Source organism: Lynx canadensis, chromosome B4, assembly GCF_007474595.2.
Source record: "Lynx canadensis isolate LIC74 chromosome B4, mLynCan4.pri.v2, whole genome shotgun sequence".
Taxonomy (NCBI): domain Eukaryota; kingdom Metazoa; phylum Chordata; class Mammalia; order Carnivora; family Felidae; genus Lynx; species Lynx canadensis.
In genome coordinates, this window is record NC_044309.1 from 23,255,505 (window position 1) to 23,272,810 (window position 17,306).

The 17,306-nt window shown below is 35.2% G+C and overlaps 1 protein-coding gene and 1 non-coding gene across 2 annotated transcripts in view; both read left to right on the forward strand.

Moving 5' to 3' along the window:
* Positions 1 to 17,306, forward strand: part of GPR158 (G protein-coupled receptor 158) — a 425,314-nt gene that overhangs the window by 52,249 nt on the left and 355,759 nt on the right.
* Positions 8,870 to 8,954, forward strand: TRNAQ-UUG. Its single transcript has one exon. It is a non-coding gene; the product is annotated as a tRNA-Gln (tRNA).

A 17,306-nucleotide genomic window follows, 5' to 3' on the forward strand; every position in this document is an offset into this window, starting at 1 on the left:
GATTATAACATCATATAAAATGTATGTATAAAATGTACGTACAGTATTTATTTTAATGTTTATTTTAGAGAGAAGGAGAGCACGTGAGCAAGGGAGAGAGGGAGAGGGAGAGGGGGAGAGAGGCGGGGAGAGAGAGAGAGAGAGAGAGAGAGAGAGAGAGAGAGAGAGAATTTTAAGCAGGCTCCATGCTCAGTGTGGAGCCTGATGTGGGGCTCAATCCCATGACCCTGGGATCATGACCTGAGACGAAATCAAGAGTTGGATGCTCAACTGACTGAGTTACCCAGGCACCCCTGTACAGTACTGCATAGTATTTTTATTTTCGAGATAGTGTTGCATTGTGGTTAAAAGTGCTGGCTTTGAATTCAGACTGGCCACGTTTCCTAACCTGTGCTCAAATATCTTTAAATGGGAATGATATTATGATATATGTAAAATGCATTGCACAGTACAGTCTCTATAAATATCAGCTATTTTCCATAGCACTTTGTACGCCTGAAGTTATTAGTTATTTATAATTATTTATTTATATCTGTCTTCTCTGCTAGACTGTAAGTACCATGAAGGCAGAAACCACATGGCAGTGCAGGTTCTTTCCTATGTGCCACCTATAATGCTGTATTAAAATGATTTGATAGGGGTGCCTAGATGGCTCAGTCAGTTGAGTGTCTGACTCTTAATTTCGGCTCAGGTCATAATCAAAGGGTCTTTGGATTGAGCCTGGCATTGGACTCCATGCTGAGTGTGGAACCTGCTTAGGATTCTCTCTCTCTCTCTCTCTCTCTCTCTCTCTCTCTCTCTCCCTGCTCCTCTCCCCCACTTGCTCGTGTGCACTCTCTCTCTCTCTCTCTAAGAAAAGAAAAGTAAATAAAAATATTATAAAAATGATTTGATTACTGTCAATTGCAATTGGGTGCCTGCCCTTTCACTTTGTCATATGTGTATGTGTGTGTATACGTATGTGTATATATAAATACATATAAAGGTATAGTTAATCCTCAGAACAGTCCTAGAAGATACCTATTACTATTCCAGTTTTATAGGTGAGAAAACTGAGGTTCAGATATTTTTTAAAAATTTATATAGCTTACATATCAGTGAAGAATTTGGACCGATCAGTTGCTGATGCAAGAGTATCTTGAGGCAAAGGCTGTGACTTATTCATACATCTTATTGGTAAGGCTGTTCTTGTAGTTTAAGTTCATGTATAATACCATATTCTTGTAATAGAGTATCTCTTAGGGTCGCTGGTGTCATCACTATATCACACCCACAAGAAAGATTTAGATGAATTTCACCAGAGCTTGCCAGGCGCTCAATTTTCCTTCAGGAATGGAAAATTCCAGGCAGAGAGCAGCTGCTCATGCTATTCTTCCTGGTTTCTGAAAACCTTCCCGAATATATAGATTGTAGGTCTAACTTTAATTTGTTTTATATTTCACTACATTTAAAATTTACTTCATTGATTTAATCATTGTAAGCAGTTCTAATTAAAAATGAATAGAGGTTCAATTAAAATTGATGGCTTTACTTCTTGTTAGAGAACTTCTATTATCACAAATACTATAATCAACTATTATTTTTAGAATAAAATAAAAACTCTGTACATGCCACAATGACTTAGTTATGTGCTTTAGTTTCTATTGTTTTCCATTTGTGATGGATACATTTTGTAAAATGGGTGTAAAGTATTCGGAGTAGGTGGCTCTACAAATTGACTAGTGATTATTCTCAATTTGCCATTGTCGAGTGTTTTTGTCACTTATCTAAATTTGAAAGGATGAACAAACACATGATGCTTTTAAGAATTGCATTTCTTGTTCTTTTTTGACATAAAAATAGAGAGCTTTACAAATACTACTCAGCTAAATCCTCCTCCACAACCAAACCACCAAATTAAAAATTAGATTATATTCTTTTTTTTTTTTTTTTAATTTTTTTTTTTCAACGTTTATTTATTTTGGGGACAGAGAGAGACAGAGCATGAACGGGGGAGGGGCAGAGAGAGAGGGAGACACAGAATCGGAAACAGGCTCCAGGCTCTGAGCCATCGGCCCAGAGCCCGACGCGGGGCTCGAACTCACAGATCGCGAGATCGTGACCTGGCTGAAGTCGGACGCTTAACCGACTGCGCCACCCAGGCGCCCCAAAAATTAGATTATATTCTTGACAACAAATTTTGCAGCATATATAAATGTATAATTGGAGAAGCTTACCTTCATCAGTTTTTAGCCTTCCCATTTCTTATACCCTCTACTGGACATTAGTTATTCTTGGTCAGTTTGATGGGTAAAAAGTTTGTGCTTAACTTTGCTTCAGTTTGTATTTCTTTGATAAGTAGTGAGGTTAAGTGTGTGTGTGTGTGTGTGTGTGTGTGTGTGTGTGTGTGTGTGCAGCAAGTAAATCAACAAGTCTGTGAATATGAGATGTATATTATTTTATATATGTAATATGTCTGGGTAGTTTAGACTAGATAATATTATTTTACTAAGATGTCTCAGTTATGCTATCCATAAGCCTACAAATTAAGTCTGTAAGAACAGAGAAATGGAGATGTGACATATTACTAGTAAAATTTGAAGTGAGTTGAGCTTCTGTCCATTAGTTATACTTTCATTATTCTTTTATCTGAAGCTAAAACAGAGCTCTGTTTTTTATTAGTGAACCACCAAGTTGAATCTTCCCTGTCATAGGTGGAAATCTAGAGATTTAAATGTTTTGTATCCTCTTTGTACTAGTTGTCAATTTATGTCTTTGCTCCATATCCATTCTTCTTTGCCTGGCTTTGTGATGTTGGAGCTGAGCCCTGTAAGCATTTCTCTTTTGCCAGCTCGGACAATGTTAAGCTTTTCGGTAGACGGCATTGGAGAGACACTGAATGAAGAAGAGGCTTTTCTTCCTGGTTCTAAGATGCTTTTTTATTACAGCTCCAATGGTGAGCTACAGCCAGTGGCATGCAGGATGCCCAGTGTCCCACTGTCCAGTGAGTTTTGATGGCACTCACAGTCAGCTGGGACAGCTAGTGGGATTCATCTTCCAGGGTTCCAGAGAGTTTCATTACCACCCTCCCAACACCTGCCCACATGCCCCTCTCAGGAGACATTCTTGTACTTTGTGCACCATCTTCTGTCTTCTGAACATATAAAGTTTTATTTGTGATAGCTTTTTAATAACATTTTCTACAAATTCTACCAACTGTACAATTCCTTGGAGTTCTAGCCAGTTTGGCCTTACTAACAACTTTGTCTTTTCCATTCAGGGAGACTACTTAGTTTACCTTTTTCTGTGTTGCAGCCTAAAAGACTCTGCAGACAGTAAACTAGGGCAGTCATAGGGATTACCTCATTTTTCTCCTCCTCCTAGGGAGTATTTGGCTTTGCCTGTTGTGAAATGATGTTTTATTTATTTTTTTTCCAGTTTTTGTATTTGGCTAAGGCAGCAAGGTAAATCTGGTCCTAGTTACCTCAGAAGCCCACTTCTGTTCTTTTAAAATCTAAAAATTAGAAAGTATTATGAAAATTAATATTTTAAGAAGTGTTTGCTTGCCTTAAAATGCAGGTTTATCATTGCCTTTCCTGCGCTTTAGGTTATCCTTCCAGGATCCTTTTTATTCTTCCCGAAGTCCATACTTTTGAGGTTCAATTACTGAGGTCTCTTGGTAGTGAACTCTGTTCTTATATTTAAATATTTTTATTTTATCATCATTCTTTTATCATCATCATCATATCATCATCTAGTGAAGATATTTTTGCTAGACAGTTTTGTTATTTTTCCTCGACATTTTAAAGATACTGTTCTGCTGCCTTCTGACTTCTACTGTTGTTGAGAAGTCTGCTGTTTTTTCTAATTGCCATGACTTTGTGAGTACTCTACCTTGTCTCTATAGGTACCTTTAATTTTGTCTTTTACATTCTCAGGATTTTTAAAAATAATATTTTAAAGCATAGATTTTTTTTTGTTTTGTTTAATTTATTCCACCTGAGATATATGCTTCCTGGATTGATGGGTTCACCTTTTGTATCAATTCTGGAAATTTTGCATCCATTATCTCTTTGGATATTACTTTTTCTCCATTCACTTTCCCTTTTTGACATTCCAATGAGACGTATACGTTAGATCTTTTCCTTCTGTTCTCTGTATCTTTTAACATTCCTCTCACATATCAATTTCTTGTTTTTCTGTGCTATATTGAGGGTAGGTAATTTTTGGACATATTTTCCAGTACAGCTAATTGTCTCTACTTTTTAATCAGTTGATTATTTTCTTCACTTGTTTGGTTAACTTTTTAACAATTTCATAAGTAAGTGTTATGTTTTTCTCCTCCAAATCTGTTTATGTCTAACAGTAGTGTATTGGTTGCCTGACTTTGTAATTATGCCCTTTATTTATCAAAACAGTGTGTGCATAGCTGTCTATAGTTTTTCCTATAGTTTCTATAGAAACAATTCTTGAGAGAAAAAATATTGTCAGGTGTTTCTTCTGGTTCTCATTCATAAAAACTGTTTTGTTTTGTTTTTTCTTTTTGAGTTGGTATTTTTGTTTGTGAGCTCATTGCTTAATCTTATTCAGTGGAAATTCTATGGACCTAAAATGAGGAAAATTTAGATTTTGTTTCTGCTTCTTTCTGTACGTAAAGGGTACTGTTGATCTGGGACATGGGAAGCCACTTCTGAGTGTCTCTGACAGCAAAACAGTTAGGATTTTTCTTCTTTACTTGTGGCTGGTCAAAGTCTTAATTTCATTCCTAAAATATTTGCCCCTGGGCAACTTTGCCCCTTTTGGCTGTCCATTCCTTGGCTCGGGCTTGATTCCATAGATACAGTTTTTCTGACCTTTTATTTCCTTTTTTAGTGGATCTTTGGAATGTTTTGTAGACCATTATGTCTCAAACATGTACTTTCTAATGTTTAGTTGTTGTGAAGCAGGAGTAACCTTTAAGCTCTCCTTATTACTTGCTGCATTAGAATTATACTGTTAAGTCAATAAGTAGCATAGAGTATTATTAACTTTCAGGAGGTGGCTACTTGGAAGCATAAAAGATTGCTCATTGTTCCTATATAAGAAATATTTTTTATATAACTTCATAAATACTTAAGATATAATTCACAGCATGGAAGTAACTCTTTTCAGGCACTAGTTATTGGTACTGAGCATATAATCTATTGTAGTATCATATATTATAACATTATATAAATTTACCAAAAACCTGAAAACCAGGTTATTTAGCTGAAATCATCTGAGAAAATAGATTTCCATGTAATAATTATGAGCGTAAAGTCTGCGGGTAGGTATCTGGGTTCAAATCCTGATTTCACCATTTATTAGCTGTGAAACTTTAGGCAAGTTATTTGATCTCTATTCTTCTTTCTTTTCTTATATGTGAAGAAAGATAGCAATACCTCCTTTGTATAGTTATTAATAAGATACTTTATTCTTTTACTCATTGACTGATGTCTGTTTCTTTACCACCAACTACATGTAGCTATTTAAGTTTAAAATTAAACTAAGTCTTATTAAATAAAATTAAAATTCAGTTCCTTAGTAACACTAGCCCATTTCACATGCTTTATGACCATATGTGGCTTGTGACTACCGTATTTTATAGTGCAGAAATGAACATTTCCTTTAGTGCAGAGGTGACTGCTCTCTCAAATGAGTAGATATCAGCACAAAGCTGTCAGAAACAAGAAACAAGGAAACAAGACACAATAATTTTCCAGTAAGTGATCCCAAAGAAATGGAAATCTGCAGGTTACTTGAAAAAGAATACAAATTAATTATTTTAAAGAAACTCAGTGAGATTCAAGAGAACACAGTTCGATGAACTCAAGAAAACAATGCATGAACAAAATGAGAAGTTCAACAAAAAGACAGAAATAAGAAAAGAACCAAATAGAAATTCTAGAGCTGAAAAATAATATAACCAAAATAAAGAATGCAAGAGAGACCTTCAAGATTAGGTCCAATCTGTTGGGTTGAAGATGGATCTTTTGGCATTATTCAGTTACCAGAGAATAAGAAACAAGAATAAAAAAGAGTTAAAAAAGGCTATATGAGGTATAGGATACCATCAAGTAAAACAACATTCACATTATGATAGTCCCAGAAAGAGAAGAGGGAGAAAAAAGGACAAAAAACTTAAATAATAACCCAAAATGGCCCAAATCTGGGGAAAGATATGGCTATCCAAGGACATGAAGCTCAAAGATCTCCAGACAAATTCAATCCAAAGGGATCTTCATTGAGACACATTATTATTGTTTACAATTTTTTTCATGTTTATTTATTTTTGAGAGAAAAAGAGAGACAGATTGTGAGTGGGGGAGGGGCGAGAGAGAGGGAACCACAGAATACGAAGCAGGCTCCAGGCTCTGAGCTGTCAGCACAGAGCCTGACGTGGATCTCAAACTCATGAACTACAAGATCATGACCTGAGCCGAAGTCAGATGCTTAACTGATTGATCCACCCAAGTGCTCCTTCAGTGAGACTCATTATAATCAAACTGTCAAAAATCAAAGACAGAAATTTTAAGGCAGCAAGAGAAGAGTCGTTTGGCACATACAAGGGAATCCCAATAAGGGTATCTGCAGATTTCCAGGGGAGAGTGGGATGATCTATTCAAAATGGTCAAAGGAGGGGCGCCTGGGTGGCGCAGTCGGTTAAGCGTCCGACTTCAGCCAGGTCACGATCTCGCGGTCCGTGAGTTCGAGCCCCGCGTCGGGCTCTGGGCTGATGGCTCAGAGCCTGGAGCCTGTTTCCGATTCTGTGTCTCCCTCTCTCTCTGCCCCTCCCCCGTTCATGCTCTGTCTCTCTCTGTCCCAAAAATAAATAAACGTTGAAAAAAAAAATTAAAAAAAAAAAAAAAAACAAAATGGTCAAAGGAAAAGCTGCCAACCAAGAATAGTTCACCAACAAAGTTGTCCTTTGAAATGAAAGAGAGACGTAGACTTTCCCAGAAAAAATTTGTTACCACTAAACCTGCCTTGCAAGAGATGGTAAAGGAAGTTTTTCAAGATTTCAGATGAAAGGAAATGATTGGTAACATGAAAACATATGAAAGAAGAAAATTCAATGGTAAAAGTAAATATACAGTCAAATTCAAAGTACTCTAATGTTGCAGTGGTGGTATATAAATCACATTGAATTCTTGCATACAGGTTAAAAGACAAAAGTGTTAAAAATGATTAGTGCTACAATATTTTATTAACTGGTACACAATGTAAAGAGATGTCAGTTGGGACATCAACAATATAAAATATGAAGGGGGCAAGTAAAGGTTTAGAACTTCTTTTATGTAATTGAAATTAAGTTAAGTTAAAATATACTGTTTTAACTGTAAGATATATTATTATATATTTCATATATTATGAAATATATATTGTGAAATATATATATAATATATATAATATATTATGAAATATATATAATATATATTATATATTATGAAATATATATAATATATATTATGATATATATATTATATATATTATGAAATATATGTAATATATATATTATGAAATATATATATTATGAAATATATGAAATATATTATGAAAGCCTCAAATCACAAAGCAAAAGCCTATAAATAGACACACAAATGGTAAAAAATAAAGAATAAGAGCATATTACTACAAAAATCATCAATTCATAAGAAAGTCAGTGAGAGAGGAAAAAAGGAACTACAAAACAATCAGAAAGTAATTAACAGAATGGTGATTGTAAGTCCTTATCTATCATGCATTACTCTTAATATAAATGCTTTAAATTCTCCAATTAGAAGACATAGAGTTGCTGAGTGGATTGAAAGAAAAAAAAAAAAACAACTATATGCTGCCTAGAAGAGACTTATTTAAGCTTTAATGATACTTACAGGCTGAAAGTGAAGAGATGGAAAAAGATATTCCTTGCAATGGAAACTAAAAATGCAGGGGTAGCTATACTTAAATCAGGTAAAATAGCCTTTAATCAAAAGCTGTAACAAGAGACAAAGAAGGCCCTTCTATAATAATAAAGGAGTCAATTCATCAAGAGATGAACCCTGTAAATATATACACACCCAATTTTGGATGCTTAAATATATTAAACAATTATTAAGAGATCTGAAGGCAAAAATAGACAGCTTTGCAATAATAGTGGAGAACTTCAATATACCACTTTAAACAATGGATAGATATTCCAGACAGAAAATCAATAAGGAAACACTGGAGTTGGATTATACCTTAGACCAAATGGACCTAGCAGACATTACAGAATGTTTCATCCTACAGCAGAAAAACATACATTCTTCTCAAGCACACATGGAACATTCTGCAGGACAGATAATATATTAGGTCACAAAACAAATTTAAGATCAAAATCATGTCAAGTATCTTTTCTGACAAAAGAAAAGCTGGAAAATTCACCAATATGTGGAAATTAAATGACATATTTCTGAACAACAGGTCAAAGAAGAAATCAAAGGAAATCAAAAGGAAAGTCAAAAGTATCTTAAGATAAATGAAAATGGAAATACAACATACCAAAACTTAGGGGTTGCAACAAAAGCAGTTTTTTTTTTTTTCAACGTTTTTTTTTTTTTTTTTTTTTTTTTTTTTTTTTAATTTATTTTTGGGACAGAGAGAGACAGAGCATGAACGGGGGAGGGGCAGAGAGAGACGGAGACACAGAATCGGAAACAGGCTCCAGGCTCTGAGCCATCAGCCCAGAGCCCGACGCGGGGCTCGAACTCACGGACCGCGAGATCGTGACCTGGCTGAAGTCGGACGCTTAACCGACTGCGCCACCCAGGCGCCCCAACAAAAGCAGTTTTAAAAGGAAAGTTTATAGTGATAAACATCTTCATTAAGAAAAAAGAAAGTTCTAAGGGGCGCCTGGGTGGCTCAGTCGGTTGAGCATCCGACTTTGGCTCAGGTCATGATCTCATGGTCCGTGGGTTCGAGCCCCACCTTGGGCTCTGTGCTGACAGCTCAGAGCCTGGAGCCTGTTTTGGATTCTGTGTCTCCCTCTTTCTCTGACCCTCCCCTGTTCATGCTCTCTCTCTCTCTGTCTCAAAAATAAATAAATGTTAAAAAAAATTAAAAAAAAAAGAAAAAAGAAAGTTCTCTTTAAATAAACAACCTAATTTTATACCTCAAGGAGGTATAAAAGAAAGAACAAACTAAACCTAAAGTCAGCAGAAAGAGAAAATAATAAAGATTAGAGCAGAAATAAATGAAGACACTGGAAAAGATCAATGATAGACTTGTTGAATCATACCTGAAACTGATGTAATATTGTATATCAACTATACTTCAATTAAAAAAAAATTCAATAAACTAGGAACTGTTTCTTTGAAAAGACAAATGAAATTGACAAACCTTTAGCCAGACTCACTAAGGAAATAAGAGACAGGATTCAAATAGATAAAATCAGAAATGAAAGAGGGGATATTACAACTGATATAAAAGAAATACAAAGTATTATAAGAGACCACTGTGAACAGTCATATGCCAACAGATTGGACAACCTAAAGGAAATGGATAAATTCCTAGAAACGTATAACCTACATGACTGAACCATAAAGAAACAGAAAATCTGAACTCATTGATTATTAGTATCGAGATTTAATTGATAATCAAAAACCTTCCAACAAAGAAAGCCTCAGGACCAGATGGCTTCACAGATGAATTCTACCAAACAGTGAAAGAATTAACACCAATACTTCTCTACCTTTTCCAAGAAATTGAAGAGGAAGAAACATTTCCAAGGTTACTTTATGAGGCCAGCCTTACCCTGGTACTGAAGCCAGACAAGGACACTACAAGAAAAGAAAGTGATAGGCTAATATCTCTCATGAACATAGGTGTAAAAATCCTCAACATAATAATAGCCAAATTCAAGGATCATACACCATGATCAAGTGGGATTCATCTCTTGGATGCAAGGTAACTCAACACACAAAAATCAATACATGTGATATGCCACATTAATAGAATGAAGGATAATCATATTATCACCCAGTAGATGCAGAAAAATCATTTTGTAAAATTTAACATTCTTTCATGATAAAAAAAAAAACTCTCAACAAATTAGGTATAAGAGGAATGTACTTCAACATAGTAAAGGTCATATATGACAACCCCAGAACTAAAATCATACTCAGTGGTGGAAAGTGAAAAACGTTTTCTTTAAGATCAGGAACAATATAAGGATGTAGCCCACTTTTGCTACTTCTGTTCAACATGGTACTGGAAGTCCTAGCCATGCAATTAGGCAAGAAAATAAAGACCTCTAAATTGGAAAGGGAGAAGTAAAATTGTCTGTGTTTGTAGATGATATGACCTCATATAGAGAAAATCCTAAATATTCCATCAAAAAAAATTGTTAGAATAGATGAATTCAGTAGAATTTCAGGATACATAATGAATATATAAAAATCAGTTGCATTTCCATACAGTAACAATGAACTGCCTGGAGAGAAATTAATAAAGCAACTCATTAACTATAGCATCAAAAACAATAAAATGCCTAAGAATAAACTTAACCAAAGAGGTGAAAGACCTATATACTGAAAACTATAAGACAATGATGAATGAAATTGAAGGAGAGACAAATAATTAGAAAAATATACTTGTTTTTGTCTTGGAAGAAGTAATATTATGAAAATGTCCACCTACCCAAAGTGATGTACAGATTCAGTGCAATCCCTGTTAAAATTCCAATGACACATTTCACAGGAATGGAAAAAACTAACTAAAATTTGTATGGAACCACAAAAGACCCTGAATAGACAAAGCGATTTTGAGAAAGAAAACAAAGCTGGAGGCATCACACTTCTGGTTTCAGAATATATCACAAAGTTTTTAAATCAAAACATTATGGTACTGGGGGCGCCTGGGTGGCGCAGTCGGTTAAGCGTCCGACTTCAGCCAGGTCACGATCTCACGGTCCGTGAGTTCGAGCCCCGCGTCGGGCTCTGGGCTGATGGCTCAGAGCCTGGAGCCTGTTTCCGATTCTGTGTCTCCCTCTCTCTCTGCCCCTCGCCCGTTCATGCTCTGTCTCTCTCTGTCCCAAAAATAAATAAACGTGGAAAAAAAAATTAAAAAAAAAACAAAAAAAAACATTATGGTACTGGCATAAAAAGAGGTATGCAGGCCAATGGAACAGAATAGAGAGCCCGGAAATAAAACCAGTCGTATGTGGTGAACTAATTTTGACAAGAGTGTCAAGAACACACATGGGGAAAGATACCTTCTTCAGTAAATGATATTGGAAAACATGGATATCAAAATGCAAAAGAGTGGAACTGGACTCCTATATAATGCAATTTATAAAAATTAACTCAAAGTATACTAAAGACTTAATTATAAGACCTGAGATCCAAAAACTCCTAAAAGAAAACATAGGGAAAAATCTCCTTGACGTTGGTCTTGGCAATGATTTCTTGGATAAGACACTAAAAGTACAGGCAACAAAAACTAAAATAAACAAGTGGGACTAAATTAAAGAAGAACAAACTAAACCTAAAGTTGGCAGAAGGAAAAAAATAATAAAGATTAGAGCAGAAATGACTTACTGCACAGCAAAGGAGAGAATAAATTTAAAGGGCAACCTACAGAATGGAAGAAAACATTTGCAAATCCTATATCTGATAAGGGGCTAATATCCAAAATATATAAAGAGCTCCTACAACTTAATAGCAAAAACCAACTAATACAATTTAAAAATGAGCATAAGATATTAGTAGATATTTTTCTAAAGAAGATGTCAAATGGCCAATAGATAAATGGAAGAGTGCTCAGCATCTCAAATCATCAGGGAAATGCAGATCAAAACTACAATGAGATCTCTCCTCACACATGGCTATTACAAAAAAAAAAACAGAAGAGATCACACGGGAACTCCTATGCACTGTTGGTAGGAATGTGAATTGATATAGCCATTATGGAAAACAATATAGTGTTCTTCAAAAAATTAAAAATACAACTACTGTATGATCCAGCAATCTTACTCCTGGGTAAATAGCCATAGGAAATGAAGTCAGTATCTTGAAGTGATATCTGATCTCTCATCCTCATTGTAACATTTAATCCACAGTAGCAAATTTAGGGAAACAACCTAAATGTTCTTCAATGGATGGATGGATAAAGAAAATGTGGTATGTACAATGGAACATTATTTAGCCATAATAAAGAAGGAAATCCTCTCATTTTGGGACAACTTGGGTGAATCTGGATGGCATTATGTTAAATGAAATAATCCAGAGAGACAAAGACAAATACCATATGGTATCACTTGTATGTGGAATCTAAAAAACAAAACAAAACTAGTTTCATAGAAACAGATAATAGTATGGTGGTTGCCAGTATCTGAGGGGAGGAAGAAATGGGAATGTGTAGGTCAAAGGGTGCCAACTTTTATTTATCAGAAGAATAAGTTCTAATTAATATACAGCAGAGTGACTATAGCTAATAAGTCATTGTATACTGAAAGTTGCTGACAGTAGATCTTAAATGTTCTCATCAGAAAAGAGATGAATAAGTAAATGGTACCCAACTGATTTTGACCAACATTCTCAATTTTTTTTTAACCTTTCATTGGTTGTTGAGAAGTTAAGTAGACTTTTTCCTTTAAATGAGTTCCTCACGTTTTCAATAAGAGGGTTGGAAAAATGATGAATTCTGAAAATATATTTGGGTATGGCTTTTTGTGCTCAGGAAATTTCTGGAGTTTTTGTTTCCCTTATATAACTTTTTAAAAAATATATAATTGATTTTCAAATTGGCTTATGTACAACACCCAGTGCTCATCCCAACAAGTGCCCTCCTCAGTGCCCATCACCCATTTTCCTCTCTCCCCCACCCCCCCCATCCACCCTCAGTTAGTTCTCTCTATGTAACTTTTAACTCAGTTATTATCCAGTGCTGAAATTTGCACTTTCATAAGAATACAATAACAACTCTACTGTTTTCTTATTTTGTTATATGATGTGCTGCACGTCAGTAAACTTAGAGTGTTCAATGAATTCTTAAATGTGGTACAGTTGAATTTTTATGTCACTTGGATAGTTGTTGGACAATTCAAACACATTTTTTGTACCCAGCCTCATTAGGTGAGTCATCTCAGTGCAGGTATTTTTCTTAAGTGTTTTAGTAAATTGTTGAGAGCCAATATCTGGTATGTATTTAACAAATATTGGCCGAATGAGTAAATGATTGTCTTGAATGAGTGAAATGTTTATATAAACTAAACATGACAATTTTCCAAGAAAATTACCAATTCAAGGGACCTGTAGCTGCCATATGAATTTGTGGAATTTGCAGGGAAACCCAAAAGAGGAGGCAGTAAGCAGCTGTTGAGAACATATTGCAACCTAGGCCACACTTAAGTGTAGTTAATCCACAGACATAGACAAATATTGGCAATATACCTGGTGAAGTTTTATTTCAGCAAGCAGTCTCAGAAGCTTCATGGAAGGCACCAGATTTTGAAATAAAGTAAAATTTCAAAATGTGGCCGGTAGAAAGGTGACCATTAATTTCATGGCAATAAGAAACCATGAATTAAAATCATATACTTTAAAAAAATTTAAAAATATAAATTAAGTTATACAAACATAACATCAGTATTTTCTGAATGATTGAATTCCTTGGGGAAAACTGGATTGAGATTAATATTGCTCCATATAATTCTTGATCTTCTTTGTCTTTTCCTACAGATAAATGAACAAGGTATATAGGAAGTTATCACTAGGGAAAAACATAACATTGGAACTAAATGTTAATAAAACTTTGAGGTTGAGTTTTGGATTAGGTATCCACTTGTCTCTTCAGATAATGCTTTATTTGATTTGAAATGTTTTAGATATAGATTGATTTTATTTTAATTAAGATTAATACTATACCAATTTTCAGAAGACAAATTATTTATTTCAACTGAATAAGTTTTGTATGTTCTCTCTCTTTCTTTACTATTTTTTGATGAGTGAAACCTGAATTAGCAGAGACTTAGTGTCATATTGAGGGAATCTCAGAAATTATGCATCGTAAGAGTAGTTTTAAGACATCCAAGTAGAAATAAATTCAGTGGGTCTGTACATTGTCCTTCATTGTAACTCCCAGAATTTAGCCAGTACTTACCTTGATCCACCATGAGATGCCCAGTTCCTGGCCATATCCATTCCTATACCAGATCTGGAATTCATAGCCTTTGTAATGTGAAGGTCTTAGGTATAATTCACAAGATTGGAGTTAAGACAGAAGGCAGTAACAGATTAAAGTGTTCTTACTGATGTTAGATCAAGTGGAATCATGTCATCTTGGCCCTCAAAGCCATCTACATTGATTTTATTCAATTTAGCTAACTAACCTCTTTTCCAGTAACTACTTTTCAAGTCATACAGTCTTTCACATGTCATAAAAATTCCTTTTTCTAGTTCTGTACTTATTGTATTTACTGTGCGTTGGATATTATTTTACCCTTGTTAAATTTACTAGTTCTTTAAAGCCCAATTCAAGCCCTATTACTTCATTGATCATCAATAGAAGCAAGCTACATTTTGCTCTAAAATGGAAGGAATTTTCTCTATTATGTCAGTCAATTTGGTCTTTAATTATGCATTCTGCTTGTAAATTACTATGTATGTTTCGGAGCTCATCTTAAGTGGATCTTTTCTGTAAAGCCTCTCCCAAATTGCGTACCCCTCATGTGAAGTTCTTAGCAAAAAGAATCAATTAAACTTAATTGACTGCATATGATCATATGATCCTGTGTCTACTTTGCCTAACGTCTACTCATATTTTAAAACTAGGTTAAATACATGTGGGAATACATCTTTTGATCCCAAAGGGAGATCCCCTTAATATAAGTTCTCATAGCATTGAATACTTCTCATAGTGCATGAACTTTTATTTAATTGTGTCCATAATCCCTCTTAGATCATGCTCTTCTACTTGGGTTATGTTACTTGTTCTTTAATGTGTCCCCAGTGCCAGTCAGGGATGTGTTGGTTGACACAAAATGGGTAATCAGTAAATTGCTTGTTTAACGGATCTTTGATATTATGAATACTCCATCTCCAGTAATATTAAGTGACTTGAGGGTTTCCTTTATGGGCTCTTAGGTTTAGCATGGATGTTTATATAAAGAAGACAAAATAATTATTTATTCCCTTGTTTCTATGTATCTCTAGCACATAGGAAGAAAAAAGACAGGAAATGATAACTACCATTGGGAGAGAACTGATGGGTATTCGATGTTTCTAGGCATTTGGAGGCCTAATCTTCCTGTCCTGAGTCTCAACAGTTTTAACCTTGCCCCAGTTACATAGAGCAGTAGTTATCCTTTCTATCCAATATTCATAGACATTTCATTTTTTTTAATTATCTGGGTTTAAGCGAATAAATAACTACCCTTGCTTAGCTCATAATCAAAAGGCTCCAGTGGATTACTCTACCCTGCTATTACCACTCTTTCTGCTTCTGTGTATTTGGTAGCCACAGTATGTCTTTATGTTTGGTCATTTCTTGGGACTCTGTGCCCCATTTCTCAAGTACAACCAGAGATAACCTAGAGCAGGAACTGCTGCTTTTTCTTTGATCTTTTTCTGCCCACCAGCTTTAAGATAGGAGTACAGTATATATGCTAGAAGTTCAAACTCTCTAAGTGATACCTATGTAGGTATAATTCATATCTGAGAACACAGAAGGTGATATCCAAACAAGATCAGGGAAGGTATGTGGAAATCCAGAGGAATCTGAAAGTATTTGGTTTACTTTTCCAGAGGTAGATTTTTATTCTAGCACCACAAATGATTCTGGGACTGATGTGGTCACTTGATTCATTAATGTAATAGTTCTCAGCAAATTTTGAAATCACGTTTTGCATTTACTGGCTCCTAGGGCATGACATCTTGGTCATTGCTTTAGAATTTTTATTTCTAAACTGGACTTTCTTCTAACTACTAGTTCTACAATTGCTCTTCGGAAAGGACATGGAAATGTCTTTAAAAGCTTGTTTGTTCATCAAGATATCCAAAGGCAATGCCAAATCAACTGAAGGGGGAGTAAAGAGGAGCCCAAGAGGGTAATTGGTGTAGGTGTTAATCAAACAACCTGTCTCTGGGACACACTGAAGAGGCCCATCCTAGGTCAGATCTTCAAGGGTGGCTCCTGGCTCGGGTTACGGCTCCTGTCAGTGAGTCCTCTGAGTCATAACATGGGATTCAGTGATTCCTTTTTTTATTAGCATTTAAGGCAGAGTGTTAAGAGGCAGAGAGGATGAAAAAAAGGAAACAAAAGAAAACCATAAATAGTAACCTAGAAACTGTTGATCTATTTCTGGAATGTGACCTGTTCTTCAACCGAAATTGAATTCTAGTTACTTTGTGTGTATAAATGTGTGTGGGGGGTGGGTGGGTGTAAGACTGTGATTCTCAACCTTGGTTTGTGACAAAATTGACAATCTCTAAGATTGTGGCAAAATTCTTTTTTTTTTTAAACCCTATACTTAAAAAATAATTGCTTACTGAAGTCCTGTCATGGAGCTTTTTAAAGAGTAGGTATATTTCAATCAGTCCCAAATTAGATTGCCCTCTCTTCATTATTTATTATTATAAGACACACCATAGTTAATTTGAACTTTTTTTTTTTTTAAATAGAAATTTTTGTTTTCCCTTCAGTTTTGCCCATTAAAAGCAGACAGGGCTGTCCTTGGTACACAGCCATGTCTCTACTGATGACAAATCTACTCTCAAGTGATATATTTTTTGAGGGTTGGTTCTTTAATAAAGATGGTGAATGAGCTCCCTTAACCTCATGTAAAGCCTTTGGCCTGCTCTGTCCTTGGGAAAAGCTCATTTATAGTGATTTTTAAAGTGTCTACAAGGTTTTTTTTCTAAAAATGTGACTTAGCTTTAATTTCAGAAATGACTTTTCAATTCTTTAATCAGAACTTCTGATTGAGGCACTACTGATCAAAAAATTAAACACTAAGCTTTTAGGGGTGCCTGGGTGGCTCAGTCAGTTAAGCATCTGACTTCGGCTCAGGTCGTTATCTCACGGTTCCTGAATTCGAGCGCCATATCTGCACTGAGAGTGCAGAGCCTGCTTGGGATTCTCTCTCTTTCCCTCTCTCTCTGCCCCTTCCCTACTGGTGCATGCTCTCTCAAAATAATAAAAACATAAATGCCTTCTCTAAAAAAGATAAATGCTAAACCTTTAATATCCTCTGATCAATTCAACAGTGAAAGACTCTGAAGTACAATCATGGGGGATAGAATAGAATGATAAAGACATGGCATCTGTCTTTCAGGAGCTTGAGGTTTCAC